The 19,492-nt window shown below is 37.0% G+C and overlaps 1 long non-coding RNA gene across 1 annotated transcript in view; it reads left to right on the top strand.

Moving 5' to 3' along the window:
• LOC149746832 (uncharacterized) overlaps window positions 1–19,492 on the top strand; it is a 144,754-nt gene that overhangs the window by 42,756 nt on the left and 82,506 nt on the right. The gene's annotated exons all lie outside the window — the stretch shown is intronic.

Raw genomic sequence — 19,492 nt, 5'->3', positions numbered from 1 at the left:
TGTTCTTGGATTGGAAGAATCAACAATGTGCAAATGACTATACTGCCCAAAGCAACCTACAGATTCGGTGCAATCCCTATCAAACTACCAATGGCATTTTTCACAGAACTAGAACAAAAAATTTTACAATTTGTATGGAAACACAAAAGACCCTGAATAGCCAAAGCAATATTGAGAAAGAAAAACAGAGCTGGAGGAATCAGGCTCCCTGACTTCAGACTATACTACAAAGCTACAGTAATCAAGACAGTATGGTACTGGCACAAAAACAGAAATGTAGCTCAATAGAACAGGTTAGAAAGCCCAGAGATAAACCCATACACATATGGCCATCTTACTTTGATAAAGGAGGCAAGAATATACAATGGAGAAAAGACAGCCTCTTCAATAAATGGTGCTAGGAAGACTGGACAGCTACATGTAAAAGGATGAAACTAGAACACTTCTTAACACCAAACATAAAAATAAACTCAAAATGGATTAAAGACCTAAATGTAAGGCCAGACACTATAAAACTCTTAGAGGAAAACATAGGCAGAACACTCTATGACATAAATCACAGCAAGATCCGTTTTGACCCACCTCCTAGAGAAATGGAAATAAAAACAAAAATAAACAAATGGAACCTAATGAAACTTAAAAGTTTTTTCACAGCAAAGGAACCATAAACAAGATGAAAAGACAACCCTCAGAATGGGAGGAAATATTTGCAAACTAAGCAACGGACAAGGATTAATCTCCAAAATATACAAGCAGCTCATGCATCTCAATATCAAAAAAACAAACAACCCACTCCAAAAAATGGGCAGAAGACCTAAATAGACATTTCTCCAAAGAAGATACACAGATTACCAACAAACACATGAAAGGATGCTCAACTAATCATCAGAGAAATGCAAATCAAAACCACAGTGAGGTATCTCCTCACACCGGTCAGAATGGCCATCATCAAAATATCTACAAACAATAAATGCTGAAGAGGGTGTGGAGAAAAGGGAACCCTCTTGCACTGTTGGTGGGAATGTAAATTAATACAGCCACTATGGAGAACAGAATGGAGGTTCCTTAAAAACCTAAAAATAGAACTACCATATGATCCAGCAATCCCACTACTGGGCATATACCCTGAGAAAGCTATAATTCAAAAAGAGACATGTACCACATGTTCATTGCAGTTCTATTTACAGTAGCCAGGACATGGAAGCAACCTAAGTGTCCATTGACAGATGAATGGATAAAGATGTGGCACATATATACAATGGAATATTACTCAGCCATAAAAAGAAATGAAATTGAGTTATTTGTAGTGAGGTGGATGGACCTAGAGACTGTCATACAGAGTGAAGTAAGTCAGAAAGAGAAAAACAAATACTGTATGCTAACATATATATGGAATCTAAAAAGAAAATGGTTCTGATGAACCTAGGGGCAGGACAGGAATAAAGATACAGATGTAGAAAATGGACTTGAGGACACTGGGGAGGTGGGAAGGGTAAGCTGCGACGAGATGAGAGAGTAGAATTGACATATATACACTACCAAATGTAAAACAGACAGCTAGTGGGAAGCAGCTGCATAGCACGGGGAGATCACCTCAGTGCTTTGTGACCACATAGAGGGATGGGAGAGAGAGGGTGGGTGGGAGGGAGATATAAGAGGGAGGGGATATGGGGATATATGTATACGTATAGCTGATTCACTGTGTTATAAAGCAGAAAGTAACACAACATTGTGAGGCAATTATACTCCAATAAAGATGTTAAAAAAGAAAAAGAAAAAGAGTTCAAGTACCCAGCTACAAAGTGACTAGCCTAGTGGAGGAGAAAAGTTTTCCTAGGTAAACCAGTAAATGACACTAGACTCCTCTTGATGTATTATGGAAAAGCCTGTTTTTCAAGAAGTTAGCATATACGTTCATTGATGTTCAGATGCCTGTACCAGATTATTAAATGAAGGCATCCCATGATCGTACGATTGCCGTTTTGGGGAATTAAAAAGAACAACAACGACAACAAATAAGCTAAAATAAAGAAGGGAATAATAGAAAATAAGAAAACTATTATGAAAATGACAATCCATATTAAAAGCAGATGGATGTAGAAAAAGTACTTTTGAAATCACGTTCAGAGATATGGAAGTTCTGAGAGAGAAAAACTGTGTAACTTTATAATAAAAATAAGATAAATACAATTGGATAGAAAATGATAGATATAGAAGAAGGCAAACAAGGGGTTAATCATGAACACTTCTCTTGATATCTACAGTGAAGAAATAATTGCATAAATACCCAATCAGAAAAAGCTGGTCACTAATGCTGGCACTTCTCATATCATATGCAGAATTAAATAATATCTATAGTCTATCAAGGGGAAATTGTATGACCATAAAAGTTTTGTTTTTAATTTTTTTTTTTTTTTTTTTTTTGCGGTACGCGGGCCTCTCACTGTTGTGGCCTCTCCCATTGCGGAGCACAGGTTCCAGACGCGCAGGCTCAGCGGCCATGGCTCACGGGCCCAGCCGCTCCACGGCATGTGGGATCCTCCCGCACCGGGGCACGAACCCGTGTCCCCTGCATCGGCAGGCGGACTCTCAACTACTGTGCCACCAGGGAAGCCCTCATCATATTTTTAATGGTCAAACTACATCCGAATACTATGTCTAGCTAGAGATGCTACACTTTAAGACAAGTTTTGGAAAGGTGAACTTGCCCAGCAGATGAAGATAAAGACGGTGAAGATTCTGGAAATCATGCCAAGCATAAAATAGTTTTAAAAAAAATTAGGGATGTTTCAGCCCTCAAGAAGGAAAGGCTTGATAATAGATGTAACAAAATACGGGAAGTGTTATCCTATCAAAGGGATAGATTTTTCGGGTCTCTGATATGTGACAAACAGATAAAGACCCAATGACAGAAATTTTGATACAATGTTAAGTGAAACCTTTTAACCTCTGGAAACATCCAAAAGTGAGCAGGGCTATTTTTCTGAGGTGCTGAGTTCCAGCTGGAGCTGAGCAGGCCACCTGCCAGGGACACAGGGTAAGACATTCTTACACGGGGTCACAGCCTGGCCTCCGTGCCCCTAAGGTCCCGGCCAGCTGTGATTTTGTCATGAGAGTGTCATGCAGTGAAGGTGGTCCCTATAGTTAGTGGAGCTGCATTTTAGCCATCTCAGCAGTCAGTGCTAGAGCCAACTATGATTCTTCTACCTCTTAATTCTGTGCTGTAAATATTCTGTTTGTGCAGAAAATTCCCTATTCCCTGCATGTGTGGTTGAGAATTTGAGTTGCACAATTGGAGTTTCCTTCTCATAGTCAAGTGGTTGGTCCAACAACAACACAATTTCCTCTGTCACAATTAAGTATTTTTTCCCCTTAAAGAAAAATTCTGCCATTTTGTGTGGTAATCACTTTAAAATAATCTCAAAATACAGACTTTTCTATACTGAGGTTTCAGGCTCAAATACATACTTTTTAAAAACATTTGTGGAACCTAAAATAAAAAGCATCATCTTTATAATTGGGGGCATTTACTATATTTAATCTTTTACACAATAAAATCTCATTTAAAAATCAATCTTGTAAGACCATTTCTTCTTAATCTAAGCTCACAAATTTAAAAATAAATTGAATCTAAGAAGTAATGCATTACACAGGGATATGATAACTGCTGTAATACTGTCTTTATGTCCTGATTCTGAGCACAAGTAAAGTGAAGGGCTAAAGGAATTGGCTTCCTAAGACTTGGTGCAGCTCTTTGTTGGAGGGGAGATGGTCATACCTTTCACCATGAGCTGATTCACTTGGCATATGCTTGCTACACTCAGGATTCACCAAACAATGCTATATTGTGGTTGCTTTTTTTTTTTTTTTTTTTTTTGCGGTATGCGGGCCTCTCACTGTTGTGGCCTCTCCCGTTGCGGAGCACAGGCTCCGGACGCGCAGGCTCAGCGGCCATGGCTCACGGGCCCAGCTGCTACGCGGCACGTGGGATCTTCCCGGACCGGGGCACGAACCCGCGTCCCCTGCATCGGCAGGTGGACTCTCAACCACTGCAGCACCAGGGAAGACCCTGTGGTTGCTTTTTAATTTCTCCTCCCCCCCGCCCCTTCTAATTCTTCTTCTTGCAGAAGAACAACAAAAAAGCATCAAAATATTTTTTAGGACTTTCTTGTTTTTATATCAGAGATTTTTTTTAGCCATTTTCTTACATCCCTGACAGGTCTAGGAAACTGGATGATGGCGCCTTCTCTCTTTGTGCTGGATCTTTGTGCTGGATCCAACAGAATCTTTCTGTTGGAAAGGGAAGAAAGGGGAAGATGTCATTTACAATATTGATTTTAGGGACAGCTCATTCATTTCAAAGAGATCAGGTTCTCTGCTCCCAGAAAATCTTGGGATTAGACTCTTATCCTCTTTCACTATTGTCCCTCTTATAAAAATTAACGAATGTATCTAAAAGAAAAAATAATCTTTGTAAATCATTTTCAGTTTAAGTGTAAAGCATTTAAGGTGATTTAAAAATATGTTTGCTAGGAAAAAAATTCTTATAAATTTTCACAAAAAATTGAGCCTAAGATTTAGATAAACAAAAGAAAAAGAATGAACTATTATTAACATTTTGTCAACAGTTGTAAGTATACATATTGCTGAAAAGATAATATTATTTTTAATTCAACAGTAAGGAACTGATGAAATATTTGTATCCTTTGTACATCTGAGCTTGTATTGCATTCACCATCATGACATGCAGTGTATGGAGAATTGCCTTGGCTTGGCATGTCTAATTACCCAGAGATACATTCTTTTCTTAGGAACATTGTGGCAGATTCTGCTTAATGTGGGAAGAACTTTTTCCTCTAATAATCAGTTTATCTACTGGATTTGTAAAGCTACAGATATATTTTTGCAGTCTGTTGAATGGGCTGTGTTCTTCTTATTTTTGGTATGTTGAATGTATCCTCCTACATTTAGCCCACAACCCTACCTCTCAAATCAATTGTATCATCCGCCAAAATCATTATCTTTCTCCCAATCACTATATTTCTATGGCAGCAAAAGTCATCTGAGAAGTGACAACAGGAAATCCTTAAAGACTTTAAGTTTTCACTTAGAAAAGAGTTTTCCATGTACATTTAGATAATTCTTTGTAGATGGCCTTATGATTGTCCCCAGAATGGCTATATTCTTTACCACACATTCACTTAACAAAATATAGTAGCACTTATTGAACACTACCAAATATCAGCATTGTGTTAATAAGTACTTGGGTACAAAGCTGAAAATTTTTTTGCTCTCAAGGAACTTACCATCTGGTTGACCTCCAGTTTTGGGAAGGAGAAAAAGCACATAGCAAATTATATTATAAAGACCAATTAATATTCTTTGAGAATTCATGCCACATCACTTCTGACCCCTCAAATTGTAAAAATTATTTGTAACGTTAGAGCCCAAAACTATTTTTGTGCCATTGCTTCCTTGAATTACAAATGTTCTGCATGAATACATGATTATAAATAATTCAAATAATACAAAAATATACAGACTAAAGGATGAAAGAGCTTGCCTCTCATTTTCCTTCCCTCTCTTTCCAAGGTCCTTGCCCAAAGGCAGAAACTATTAACTGTTTAAGATGTATCATTTGCAAGATTTATTTAAAAGAATAAACATCTCAATGTGTGTTTTCCTATCCAGGAAGAGGGGGTTTGGGCTGCGTTTAAATCTTTTTCTGTTATGTTTTCTGATTTCTTGTTGCTAATTCATAGAAAAGTTATTTTTGATTTTTATATTTTAGCAACATTACCATCTGTTCATATTTTTCCAATATTTCTAAACTGAGTCTTTCTATGTTCTAGATAGCTATGCCATCGACACATAACTACATTTTCTTTATTTTCAATGTTTATTCTTTCTATTCATTTTCTTTCTCTCATTGCACTTCTCGAGTCCTGAGAATAAGGCTGAGAAGTAGCAATGGTATTTCCGTTAAGATTTTTGTGGTTGCAAATAAGATACATTTAACTTGAATAAACTTAGGTAAAAAGAGGAAATCATTAGGAGATTTACACAGCTTGCAGCTTGACCTGAGGACACTCCAGACCACTCACTGACGAGCAGCCAGGGCTCATTCCCTTGTTAGCTCATTTTTAATTTTCTCTCTATTTGGGTCTCATGTTCTACAGTTACTGATCACCCTCTTCTTGACAGAACCATAGATACAGAGTTTCATGTTTCCTATCTCAAAACTTCTGCCACTAGTTGGAATTGAAACCCTTCCTTCAGCTTCAGTTTGAAAAACAAAAACAAAAACATAAGAACACGTGGAAACATAAGAACACGTGGGAAAGAATGATGATTGGCTTGGCTCGGCTCATATGTTTAACCTTCAACAATGGACTTGGGAGTTGGTGGAGACTTCTTCCCCATCATATAGTTATCTTGCTGTGGGGAGCAGTTCCCCAGGGAAGGGGGTTATCTTTCCCAGAGCACAGGAATAGTGCTAAGCAGACAAACAAAAGATGTCCAGGACAGTGGGCTTCCTAATCTCGTTAGTACCTTTAATGGGATTGAATTAAAAAATGTTCATCTAGGAAGTACGATATGTGATAAATTCTCTAGTTTTCTGGTAGATGTATTTTAACAAGGTAACGAATTGGTGTTAAATTTTATGCATGTAATATGTTTTCAGCATTTGTCTAGATGATCTCATAGATTATATTTTAAAATCTCTTTATGATATTTTGTATTTTAAAAGATGCAAATGTCCCTTGCTTTAACTCTTGCCTCCTTTTTCTTTTTCTTTTTAAAAAAATTTTTAAATTTTATATTGGAGTATAGTTGATTAACAATGTTGTGGTAGTTTCAGGTGTATGGCAAAGTGATTCAGTTGTATGTATACATGTATCTATTATTTTTCAAATTCTTTTCCCAGTTAGGTTATTATAGAGTATTGAGCAGAGTTCCCTGTGCTATACAGTAGGCCCTGTTGGTTATCTATTTTGTTTTCGTTTTAAATTTTTATTGGAGTATGGTTGATTTACAATGTTGTGTTAGTTTCAGATGTGCAGCAAAGTGAATCAGTTATACACATACATATATCCACTCTTTTTTAGATTGTTTTCCCATATAGGCCACTACAGAGTACTGAGTAGAGTTCCCTGTGCTATACAGTAGGTCCTTATTAGTTATCTATTTTATGTACGGTAGTGTGTATGTCAGTCCCAATCTCCCTCTTGTTCTTTTTTTATGTTTTCTCTTCTTCCCACTATTCCCTCAACCTCCCTTTCTGGATACGCCCTCCCTCCTTTTCCCCTCCAACCTTGACAAACTATGAGGTTTGGGAAACCACCTCTCAAAAGAACTGTTCTGACAATTGTCTGTTTGGGGTTTCACCAGTGAGCCCAAGCAAGACAGGCATGAAAAGCAGAACAATCTCCACAAGTTTAGCAACAAGAGATGAAGAAAATTACAGCCTGTACCAGGGCACAAGGACATGCACTGAGTATCTCTGTACCCTTTTAAAATGCTGATTCTGATTTGTACATTTGGGATATAGCCTGATAATCTGATGTCTAACAAGCAGCCAGGTCATGATGTAATGTTATTCCATGGGACACAGTTTGAGTAGCAAAAATAAATGTATTATAATTCCCTTTAAGCCAGCCACACACAGCAATTAAATGAAGCCCTTAATAGTGCACACAGAGCTGGTCAGAGGCAGCGACTCCAATTTCTCATCCCCCCCAATGTCTCTCTTCTGTACTTGGGGCAAGATAATCTCACAGGTTAGATGTGGCTGGTGATGGAGTAACAGTAGTGATGTTTTGGGGGCCATAGTTTGATTTCAGTGAGGCTCCCTTTATAGTTGTACCACTACCCCAAAGGGAATCAGCCAAGAATTAAAAAGGAGGCCAAGTGAGTCACGGGAGAAGGCAGAATGCGCACTGTGGTCTCACATCACCACACTGTTGTCAGAAGGAAGCACCCATATCTCCACGGTTCCTCTCCCTCAAGTGGTTACACTGAAGCAGGAACTTGACTGCCTGTTAACTTCTCACCTCTAAGGGCTTCTCCCAAGGGCAAGTGTCTTACTTCCTGTTGGCCCAGAAGTTCACCTTGCTGAGTGTCATAGCTTTCCATTACCTTAAAATATTTGTGGTCATACTTTGCCGAGCAGCTTAAATGTACTACCAGCTTTCTGATTAAAGTACTTCCTTTTTGTAAACTGATCGGATGCTTGTTCTCCTTTTTTCATCTCTTAATGCAGGAAACAACAAACAGAACATTTAAGACATTCCCTATATAACCCATAGTGCTAAAAACCATTATTTAGATTTTATATGTTTCCTCCTAAATTGATGTATATTCTTTTTTTTTTATTGAAGTATAATAGACTTGCAATGTTGTATTAGTTCCAGGTGAACAACATAGTGATTCGACATTTATACACAGGATGAGATGATCACCACTGGTAGTCTCGTTACCGTCTGTCACTAGTTAAAGTTAATACAGTATTATTGACTATATTCCCTAGTCTGTATATTACATCCCCATGACTTATTTATTATATAACTGGAAGTCTGTGCCTCTTTATATATGATTTGCAAATATTTTCTCTTTTTCAGTAGGTTGCCCTTTTGTTTTGTTGCTGACTTTCTTTGCTGTGCCAAAGCTGTTTAGTTTGATGTAGTCCCATTTGTTAATTTTTGTTTTTGTTGCCCTTGCCTGAGGAGACAGATCCAAAAAGCATTGCTAAGACTTATGTAAAACTGCTGGCTGCCAGTGCTTTCTTCTAGGAGTTTTATGGTTTCAGGTCTTACATTCAAGTCTTAATGCATTTTTTAGTTTATTTTTGTATATCGTGTAAGATAGTGGTTCAGATTTATTGATGGGAATTCTTAAGTAATTTTTAGGCTTGTATTTTTAAATTTAGACATAAGTTGTAAGTTCTTTTTGGCAGGGATTATGTCTTTATTTCTTTGTTACTACTTACAGCTTTAGTACAGTATTTTGTGTACAGTGACATTCATTTTGTATTTTGGATTGAATGCGTTTAAAATTTCAGTTTAGTGAATATTTTCTGATGACACTTCATTGCCTCCAAGGTATACAAAGAATGACTAATAATTACCTGCCAAGTTGGGCACGGTGGTGATTAAATGGTATTGTTAGTTTTTTCCTTACCCTGAATGTTACAGAAAGAACTAGAGCATATTGCATGGTGATTAATTAATTGCTCCTGCCAGATGTGTGGATATGTGTGTGTGTGGGGTGATGGGGGGGGGAAGAGTTCAAAAGAAGATTGAGCCTAAGTGAGCTACAAGTAAACAGAGCTCTTAAAATAACTTCCTAAATGATACATACTGCTAAAATGATAAAATAAAATTTTTAGCGGGGTCAAGGTTTGTGAACACTTACAGTGTGGTAATAAAAACTAAAATGAGGTCTCCAAGTTTATGGACGACCAGAAGAAAGAGAATAGTAAAGTAGACAGTACACATGAAAATTATTTCAAGTAACAATAAGAAATAGAAGAGAAAGGGAACACACTGTTTTTGTTGGAAAACATAAGGCTCTACTTAATCCAGCAAAGTCCTTGAATCATACCAAATTCAGTGTTTTTAAAATCTACATAGCATTTTCCCTGATCTCACATCCTATAACCACTCTTTAGAGAGCCCAGAGAAGTAATCGGTAGAAAATCTCATTCACCTGTGTAATCCTGTGTCCCAAGTCCTCCTCTACATGTGATGGCCCAAGATAATTATTAATAGCATTTCTTTTACTATCAAAATATCATTAGAATGGATGATAAATCGTATAAAACCTACCCTTGGGCAGACAAGAAGGGTAAATAGAAATGAAAACATATCTTCCACCAGTAACACCCATTGTAAAGTCTGTTCTGTGTGGATTTGGAGCAAGAGTGAATTTTCTGCTGAGAACAGACAGTCTGTACGGCGCTGAAGGGCAAGGCAGAGAGGAAGGCAGTGGGAGGAAAAGCTACAGTGTTTGCTGGAATATGCCCTTCAGTGACGGAGTCCTTGTCCAAGGTCTCAGTTCTTGACTCATCAGCTTATTCTCTTAAAGGCTTGGAGCCAGTGATTCTGTCTGGAGCAGGCAAAATCTGTCTATGATGAAGGTCAGTGCAAATGGAAGCACATGAGGAAATATACCTCCATGCCTTAAATTTGTTTTCCCTGGATGAACATCTGTTCTAGTCTTAGAATCAGGAGAACTAATATCATGGGAAGTAAAGGCTATTTCCTAAGACTAGTCTGTTGCCCAATACCACAACCTGAGGTGCTGAGAAGAGAAAGAACAGCTGGGAAGGTACCAACGCCAGATGCTAGGAGCCTCTTTGAAGAATTTTATTATCAAATGTAGGATATTGGGCATGTAAGAGCTGTATGGAGATTTGAATTTCCAAAGGTTTCTTTGGAAGAATCATCGAAGTAGAAAAAAGAATGATAAAATCTAAAAGAAGTAAAAATTACATTGTAATAAAGATAAAAGGTAACATTATTCCACTTTTAATTTTCTAAGTGTTTACCAAATACTCTATGAAGAGGATTTTATCCTATTTATAAGGTTTTGCAGTTCTTTACTTTTCTCTACAGTTTACACATTGATCAAAATCTTGGACTCATCTTTGAAACTTTCTTCTAGCATTTTAATTTTGATTCTTTGTCGCCCTTGCGAGTTTCCTTTGATTCTATTTGCACAGGTGCAACCATTTTTCCTCCTCCAAACAATCCTGGACATTGTCATCAACTAAATTTTTAAAAATTAATTAATTAATTTATGGCTGTGTTGGGTCTTCGTTTTTGTGCGAGGGCTTTCTCTAGTTGCGGCAAGCGGGGGCCACTCTTCATCGCGGTGCGCGGGCCTCTCACTATCGCGGCCTCTCTTGTGGAGTACAGGCTCCAGACGCGCAGGCTCAGTAATTGTGGCTCACGGGCCCAGTTGCTCCGCGGCATGTGGGATCTTCCCAGACCAGGGCTCGAACCCGTGTCCCCTGCATCGGCAGGCAGATTCTCAACCACTGTGCCACCAGGGAAGCGCCCTGTCATCAACTAAATTTTGTTAAAGCAACACTCTGTAAACTTTCTGGATGAAAATCCTTTGATGAATTCTCCTTGATTTCCACATAATGTACAAAGTATTTAGTATTCAAGCTTCTTCAAAATTTTTTACCCATCAATTTTCCAATGGTGGAAAAGTATCTTCTATACTTCCTTCACATAAAATTCATGTTCCGGGCAAACTGGAATATTTAACATGGCAGCAAAAGCCCTTCACAAGTCCATCTGTCCAGTCGTATCACATGTACCTTCTATTTCAACCATAAAAAACCATCTAATCTCTCTCTAATGCTTCCAGATAATTCATGTGTTTGTGCTTTTGAAAACTGTTGCTCCCTCAAAATATCCCCTTTCCCTTGTATGTTTGAATTCCTAGTCATCTCTCAAAACCTAAATCAAGAACACCCTGAGAAGCCTATCCATACTACCCAAGCAGAGATGATCATTTCATCCTATTGGCCATCCTTAGATTTGGCGCATTTCTTTAAAAACACACTTACGGCAATATGTGAAGATAATAGGTTCACTCTTCTCCTTTTCCCTTCCTAGACGGGAGAGCTAATTGAGGGCTAACATACTCTTCCATTCATCTTTGTAAATCTCAAGGTCTAAGCAGAGTTCCTGGCACAGTCGGTTCTCAGAAGTTAATGTTGACTGCATGAATATTTCTTATTTCTTGAAGTTTGTTTCTTCATCTTTGTACCATTTTTGAAGCCAGCTGCTCTCCTAGAATGTTCCTTGACTCCCCCTCCACATGTGCTTTCAGCTGTTAGTAGTGGGAGTATGCGTGGCTTTGAATTGAAGCAATCTTTGGTTTGAAGACCACCACTTCGATCCCAGCCTGAGTTACATGCTTTCAAGACAGCCTATGCATAAATATGTCATGTGCTTTGTACTTGACATTGTAAGTCTTTCACAGTCCTACCTGGCTGATGACTATATCAATGCAGGAACCATAGTTTAAAAATATCTTTGTAATATAACACGTAGTATGTTACCCTGCACGTGGCAGGTGCTCAATAACTGTTACTGAATAAGAATTGATTGCTTTATTTCCATCAGCTTGACATCTCACTACCTAGATCAGCTACATGCCACTGATTACATGGGGGATTGTGTTGCACACTTTCCTTATTATTTGCATAAGCTCTAGGGACTCTCACTGTTTAGTTGTTTATATCTTACGAAAAGTTATTTTCTCTCACCTCAGTATCCTATGTCAATTCTGAATCTATGAAAACATGTCCCTTTTACATATTCTCATTTTAAAATTGTCTTTCATGTGGAATCATATTCCATGTCTTCTGAAAGTTTAAATGAGTCATCTTCACTGATTTCTTCCCAGTCATATGTTTAGTTATTTCTGAAAGAATCCACATGCTTAAGCATGATTTCTCTTTTCTTACAGAAACCTTTTGTCTTTTTTTTAACCTATAATGTTTCTTTCATTGGCCCATACATTAATATAACCTCCACATGTTTGTCTAGTAAGAAATTGATACTCATTGGTCTATAATTCTCAACCTAATATATATGATCTTTTACTTGGATTTGATTCACACGAGTAACCCAACAGTTCTAAAATGAGGTAGAAATGGAATAATAAATTTCACTTCTCAGGCAATAGTTTCATATTTTCATCTTTACATTTTTCAAACTTCTTCACAGATATAATCTCATTCTAGGAAATTATGCTTATAGGTATGGTGAATTTTACACTGGGGTGTATTTTTTCAATGTCTAATAAAATTTAGGAATAAATATCTGTCAGATGTCTTCCTCAGTAAAGACCAAGGCAGCCAGTTCAATACTAATCTGGACCAGCCCATCCCCTTCATGTTCCTCTTTTTCTGGTTTTTTTTTTTTTCCCTATTGTACACATCAATGTCTGGCATACTAAATAGTTTGCTTACTTTGTTTTATTCTGTCTTCCCTTACTGGAACGTAAGGGCCATTGTAGCATGTAGGCAGAAACATGAGACTGGTTTGTTCATTGACTGTTAAATTATTACATTCTGGAACCTAGAACAGAGCTTGATGGAGAATAGTTCTACAATAGACATGTGTCAAATAAATGAATTCATTGAGTTTTTTGTTATTTCTATTTATTCCTGAACATGTCTTGTATTGATCATTAAATGTAGTATTTTGCCCATGGATGCATCAATCTTTTTATACCTGCTTGCATACTTCCCTGCTTCCTTCTAGTTGGTTCTTTCCTCTTTCTCTATTGAATATTCCATAGCTTTTTTATTATTTATGTCACTAGAAAGGCATTTTAAAAGGAACGTGGAACAGAGAAAATAAGTCAATATTTTATTCATGTCTTGTGCATAGAAAGCATCTGATAAGATTCAATAAATATGTGAGCCAGAAAGTGTTGCCCATTTCAGAATTGAGATGGTCCAACCTCAGAGTTAAGTTGAATAGAATGGAGTGGAGCATCAGTTGGTATTCCAGTTATGGAACCATCACTGGACTTATTAACACAATGCCCATGCTTTCTCCTTAGGAACTATGTAGCTTTCTTTCTGTAGTTATATTTGGTTCCTAACATGCATTTTATTCACTGTTGATAGTTTAGGACTGGTAACTTTCAGTTCAAATGTGCCAGATAAAATGATGCAGTATTTCATGGTTCTTATATCAAAGTCTATAAAATAGGGTAGACATCTCAAAAATAATTTTTATAAATGTGTATGAATATCTTAAAAATCTAACCTTTTTAATACTTGGTCATACTTTAATACTTTTAATGACACCATTGAAAGCTGCAAGAAGAGCTCCTTGACTCAATCCATTCAAAATCTTTTAAATTTAAACACCAGAATCCAATCAAATTGGCTTTACTGCAAATAACTTAAGAGTTAGCCACATGAGATTCAGTAGGATTACATTAAACCTTTGATAAGGATTTATGCTCCCAAAGCATAGCAAAGACAAACAGTTAAAGTTAGACAAATTTACACGCATACCCAGAGGTAACTGATCTTCAGGGGTACAAGTATGGGACACAGAGAATTCCTATTTGTTTCTCTGCCAGTTTCTTTCCATGTTTCTTCATTCAAGCCATAATTGCATTGCTAAAGATTCCACTGTGGCAAGTGAAAAGAGGAAAGAGAAAAGACACAGTAAAGCTTTTATTGACCCAAGTCCAAATCCAGTGTGTCTAACTAGGAAATTGTTCATTCAGATGAAAGCCAAAAAGCATCTCAGCCTAATTTGGCTGAGGAAGCAAAATCAATTCTGAGCACAACAGCTCTGTTGAGTAAATGTTTAAAGGATAAAAAAAAGGGCCTACGCAAATTAATAAATGATACTAAGAATAAGAGAGATGTAGCCTTTGCCTCATACCCCTTTTATGATATGCTCTTTTATACAGGCTATTTTGCTGGTGAAATAAAAATGATTATTTTCTTCACCTATTAAAAAGAAAATACTATCTTATTAAAACAGTTATTTTAATACCACGATTAATTTATGCCTTGGACCTAATTTTTCCTTCCAAAGATGGGATGGATTTACTATCCTGTTATATTTGATCCCACTCCTCTAGTGTAAAGAATTCTTGTGCATACTTAAGGATGGGTCTTCACCTTTGTTTAGCTCTTTACTGGGTGATATTTTGCTTACTGCTAATTTTTAAAAAAGGATAAAGCAATATTTAAATGGATTTCTATGACTCATTCTAGGAAGAAAGGATTTTTAAATGACAGACCTCATGATGTTATGAAAGAAACATGCTAATAAACATATTTCTTATTAGATTCTGTGGACAAGGGATCAGAATTTGTTAGTGATTATCTAACAGCCACTATTAAAATTTTGTTGGCTTCAGACACATGCGATATAATTTCTTTTCATCGTACCTCTCTGTTATCCATATTTTGATAGATAAGATCTATATTTAGTAGCTGTCAATCAACATGTCTTTGAAAATATCTTTATCTCAATCACTTCCTCATACTGTGTTCTTACCAAAAAGGTTATCTTACCTGATTTATGTTTTCATAGTGACATGCTATGCTCTATGTTCTCTAAAAACCCTTCACTCAATTTATACTAGGGAGTGAGGTAATCACTGGAAAGCATGCTTTTTTTCTGAAACAACACATTCCATTTAATATGTTCAGTTTGGTGAGTATTTCAGGTTTCAGCATAGGTGATCAGTATCACTTAAATATTTGCCAAACGATGAGTTTACATTTATTTATATTGGAGGGAATCTGTTTTGTAGATGTGACTATCTTGTTAATTTCAATAAATAGAGACTTAGAAGCTAGACTCTTCAATGTTGTACCAAAAAATTATCACAATGACTGATTCAGTTGAAATACAGGCTTATATTGTATGTCATGCTCATTTGCCTATTTGCACACAAAGTATAAAAGAACAGATTATCTTGCCAGCAAACTAACCTAGTGTTGTCTCTAAAATCACCAGTGTAATTGGACTGCATCAGGATTATTTGGAAATGTCCATCATATGATCATTATTAAAATTGAAATAACTGATTTGATTATTATTAGTTTGTTGAAGATTCTATGGCCAGATACAATTGTATTGTGCAGTACTGAGCTATATGTGTAATTACAGAATGTAATTTTGCATTAATGTTTTAGGAAACAGGAACTGCACATATAAATTCATTTTATAGGTCATATTGGCATCTTTATTTCAAAATATGTGCTATTTGCTCTTTTCCCACTTCATCTTTTATGCTCCAGCTATGAGTTTCTTTACGATTTCTATGCATCATGCTGTCTTTTCATTTTCTGTTTTTGCTCTTACTTCTGTTTGGAACAACCTTCTAGACATTCTCCTGGGTAATTTCTTCTCAGTTCAGATGCCATTATTTCCCAGTTAAGCCTCACTACAGTGAGGTACCCCCTCATACCAGTTGGAATGGCCATTATTAAAAAGCCTACAAGGGCTTCCCTGGTGGCGCAGTGGTTGAGAATCTGCCTGCTAATGCAGGGGACACGGGTTCGAGCCCTGGTCTGGGAGGATCCCACATGCCACGGAGCAACTAGGCCCGTGAGCCACAACTACTGAGCCTGAGGGTCTGGAGCTTGTGCTCTGCAACAAGAGAGGCCACGATAGTGAGAGGCCCGCTCACCGCGATGAAGAGTGGCCCCTGCTTGCCACAACTAGATAAAGCCCTCGTACAGAAACAAAGACCCAACACAGCAAAAATAAATTAATTAATTAATAAACTCCTACCCCCAACATCTTTAAAAAAAAAAAAAGTCTACAAATAACAAATGCTGGAGAGGATATGGAGAAAAGGAAACCCTCCTACACTGTTGGTAGGAATGTACATTGGTGCAGCCACTATGGAAAACAGTATGGAGGTTCCTCAAAAAACTAAAAATTGAGTTGCCATATGATCCAACAATTCCACTTCTGGGCATATACTATACTATAGACAAAACTATAATTCGAAAAGATACATGCACCCTTATGTTCATGGCAGCGCTATTTACAATAGCCAAGACATGGAAACAACCCAAATGTCCATCGACAGATTAGTGCATAAGAAGATGTGGTACATATATACAATGGAATGCTACTCAGCCATCAAAAAGAATGAAATAATGCCATGTGCAGCAACATGGATGGCTCGAGAGATTATCATACTAAGTGAAGTCAGGAGGAGAAAGACAAATACCATATGATATCACTTGTATGTGGAATCTAAAATACTATACAAATCGACATATATGCAAAGCAAAAAACAGACTTACAGTTATAGAGAACAGACTTGTTGTTGACAAGGCGCAGGGAGGGTAGAGGAGAGGATTGGGAGTTTGGGGTTAGCAGAGGCAAACTATTATGTATAGGATGGATAAACAACAAGGTCACACAGTACAGCACAGGGAACTATCGTCAATATTCTGTGACAAACCATAATGGAAAAGAACATGTATATATGTCTAAGTAAGTCACTTTGCTGTACAGAAGAAATTAACATAACATTGTAAATCACCTGTACTTCAATAAAATTTAAAAAAATAAAGACTCTATACCTGAGCCTGGATTAAGTTCTCTGATAACAGAGCATTTCCACTGTTGTATATATACCAGATCATTTTTAAAATTTATTTATTTATGTTTTTGATAAATGTTGCATATATTTAAGGTGCACAATGTGATAATTACCAAGATCAAGATAATTAACACCTCCACTGTTTTTAAATTATATTTAAATATAAATATTTATTCATCCACCAACTCAAAGACTGACCATTTTAATCAACTTTGTACCTCGGTGGTTATAACAAGGCTTATCCATAACAGATTCTCAGGAACTATTTTGTTTTACTCGTTCTTTGGCTTCAACATCTATATTATAAAATGAAACACAAAAATATAAAGCTATACAAAATAAATATGTAGCTTCATTAATTATTTTAGGTTGCACAACTTGTAATCACTACCCAAATTATAACATTAGGGTGATGTTACCTAATGCCAATTTGTTCAATGTGTTGTCTACTTATTCTTTGGCGCACTGAGAGAGGAGTGTTGAAGTCTCCAATTGTGCATTCAACCCTATAATGCTTCATGTAATACGAAGTTCTCTTGTTAGATGTATACATGCTATATCTTCTTGTTGAATTGACCCTTTTAACATAAGGACTTTGGTTTTTCCATCTAGTTTCTCTACTGACTTTATGTAGGGATTGAAGAACTCTATCTCTACCTTTCCAGAATCCTCAGGAAAGGTTTTTGCATGAATAAATAACCAAGAATATTGTAAGCCCATAGCTTGCCTTTCTGTGAACTAGGGAAAAGATACTCCTCTCAAGAGGCACACATCTATGGGTATATATCTTGGTAAGCAAATAATTCCTTAGTGTGAATTAGAAAAAGGTGCCACTTCTTATGGTTGCACGCAGCCCCTCACAAGGCACACAACTTGGTGTGAAGCATCAGGCCAGATTTTTGCCTCTGCAAATCTTAATCTAGGTTCTCTTGTGCTTTACAGAAACTGCACAACAATATGTAACCATATGTGGTGGTCCTGGTAATTACTTCCAATGAAGATATTGTGTATAGTTTATGCTTCAATGTTATATTTTCTGGGACAGACCCATAATGATAATACATGAAGTATGGAAAGGAAAACCAAAATCTCTTAGATGAGGTCAAGCATAACACAAAAATCTCCATGGCCATAAATGAAATAGAAATATATATGAGCAAGATGAATTCATGGGTGTGCTGTACTACCAGCACCTTGCAGTAGTAAGGAAGGTGCTCCTCCAGGGTCACGGGAAGTAAGTGTTCTGTGTGAGACGGTGGATGTGGGCCAAGTTCGCTGCATGAATGTAGGGGTTTGATTGGCACTGCTCCACCTCCCCACCTGTGAAAGAAACTGGAAAAAAAATTCTAGTTGCTTTCTATTTTTATGGGAATAGGAAATGGTGAGCTTGGGGACATAAGAGGAAATAAGACAGGATTCCCAGCAGGATCTGAAACATTTTCCCTCAGCTCAGTTACTTGGTATCTGCAATATTTATAATGTCTCTGCATTGAAGAAAAGACCACAATTTCATTTTAAGATTTTATCCTGGACTGGGGATTTAAGAACGAATTTCTGAGATCTTGCAGGGGTCTGTTTCTAGCCTCTTCTGCTTTCCTCTAGAAGTAGATAGAGTACAGCTAGACTCACTGCTTAAGACTCTTTACTAGTTTACAGCTTTATTTTGGGGACAGCGGGAAAATTCTGAATATGGATGATATATTAAGGGTGATAATGGCATTGTGTTTGTGTAGGACAAAGTTATAGTTCTTAGGAGGTAACTGGTACAGTATTTAGTATTAAGGGGGCAACAACATCTGCAATTTCCAGACGACTTAGCAGAAAACTATCTATCATCATCTGTTATCTATCTGTTTATCATCTATCACCTATGGAGAGATGATAGAAGAAATGCAGTGAAATATTAACATTTGATAAATATGGATGAAGGAATGTGGATGTTTATTGTAGTATTCTATGTAGATTAGAAAATTTGCAAAATAAACCGAATAAAACAAATATAAAACAGTACCTCTGAGGTCTTCTGACATGCGTCTTTTTTCTTAATCCCATTTTCTGGCCACAGCCTTACTTTCCAGGCTAATCAGGATTAAGGCTTTAGCCAATACAGTAAACTTTCTCTTTTCCTGTTGTCTCAGTGACATGATAATCCCCAAATGACCAGGTGGGAGTCTCAAATTCAAGTTCAATGTAGTGGCCATTACACCCCTGGTACAAGTGTTCCTCTTGGCATATTCCCTGCCAACAGAAGACAAAGATCAATGAGAAGATGAAATGCTTTATGAAAAGGTCACTTGGATTTATGGCTATAGACATCCTTGGAACAGTGGATTCTGATCACAGGAGGAATACTGTATATCAT

Source organism: Delphinapterus leucas, chromosome 18, assembly GCF_059928025.1.
Source record: "Delphinapterus leucas isolate spDelLeu-1000000601 "Yukka" chromosome 18, BTC_Dleu_Yukka2, whole genome shotgun sequence".
Taxonomy (NCBI): domain Eukaryota; kingdom Metazoa; phylum Chordata; class Mammalia; order Artiodactyla; family Monodontidae; genus Delphinapterus; species Delphinapterus leucas.
The sequence above is the reverse complement of the archived record's forward strand: the minus strand, read 5'-3'. Positions and strand labels throughout refer to the sequence as shown.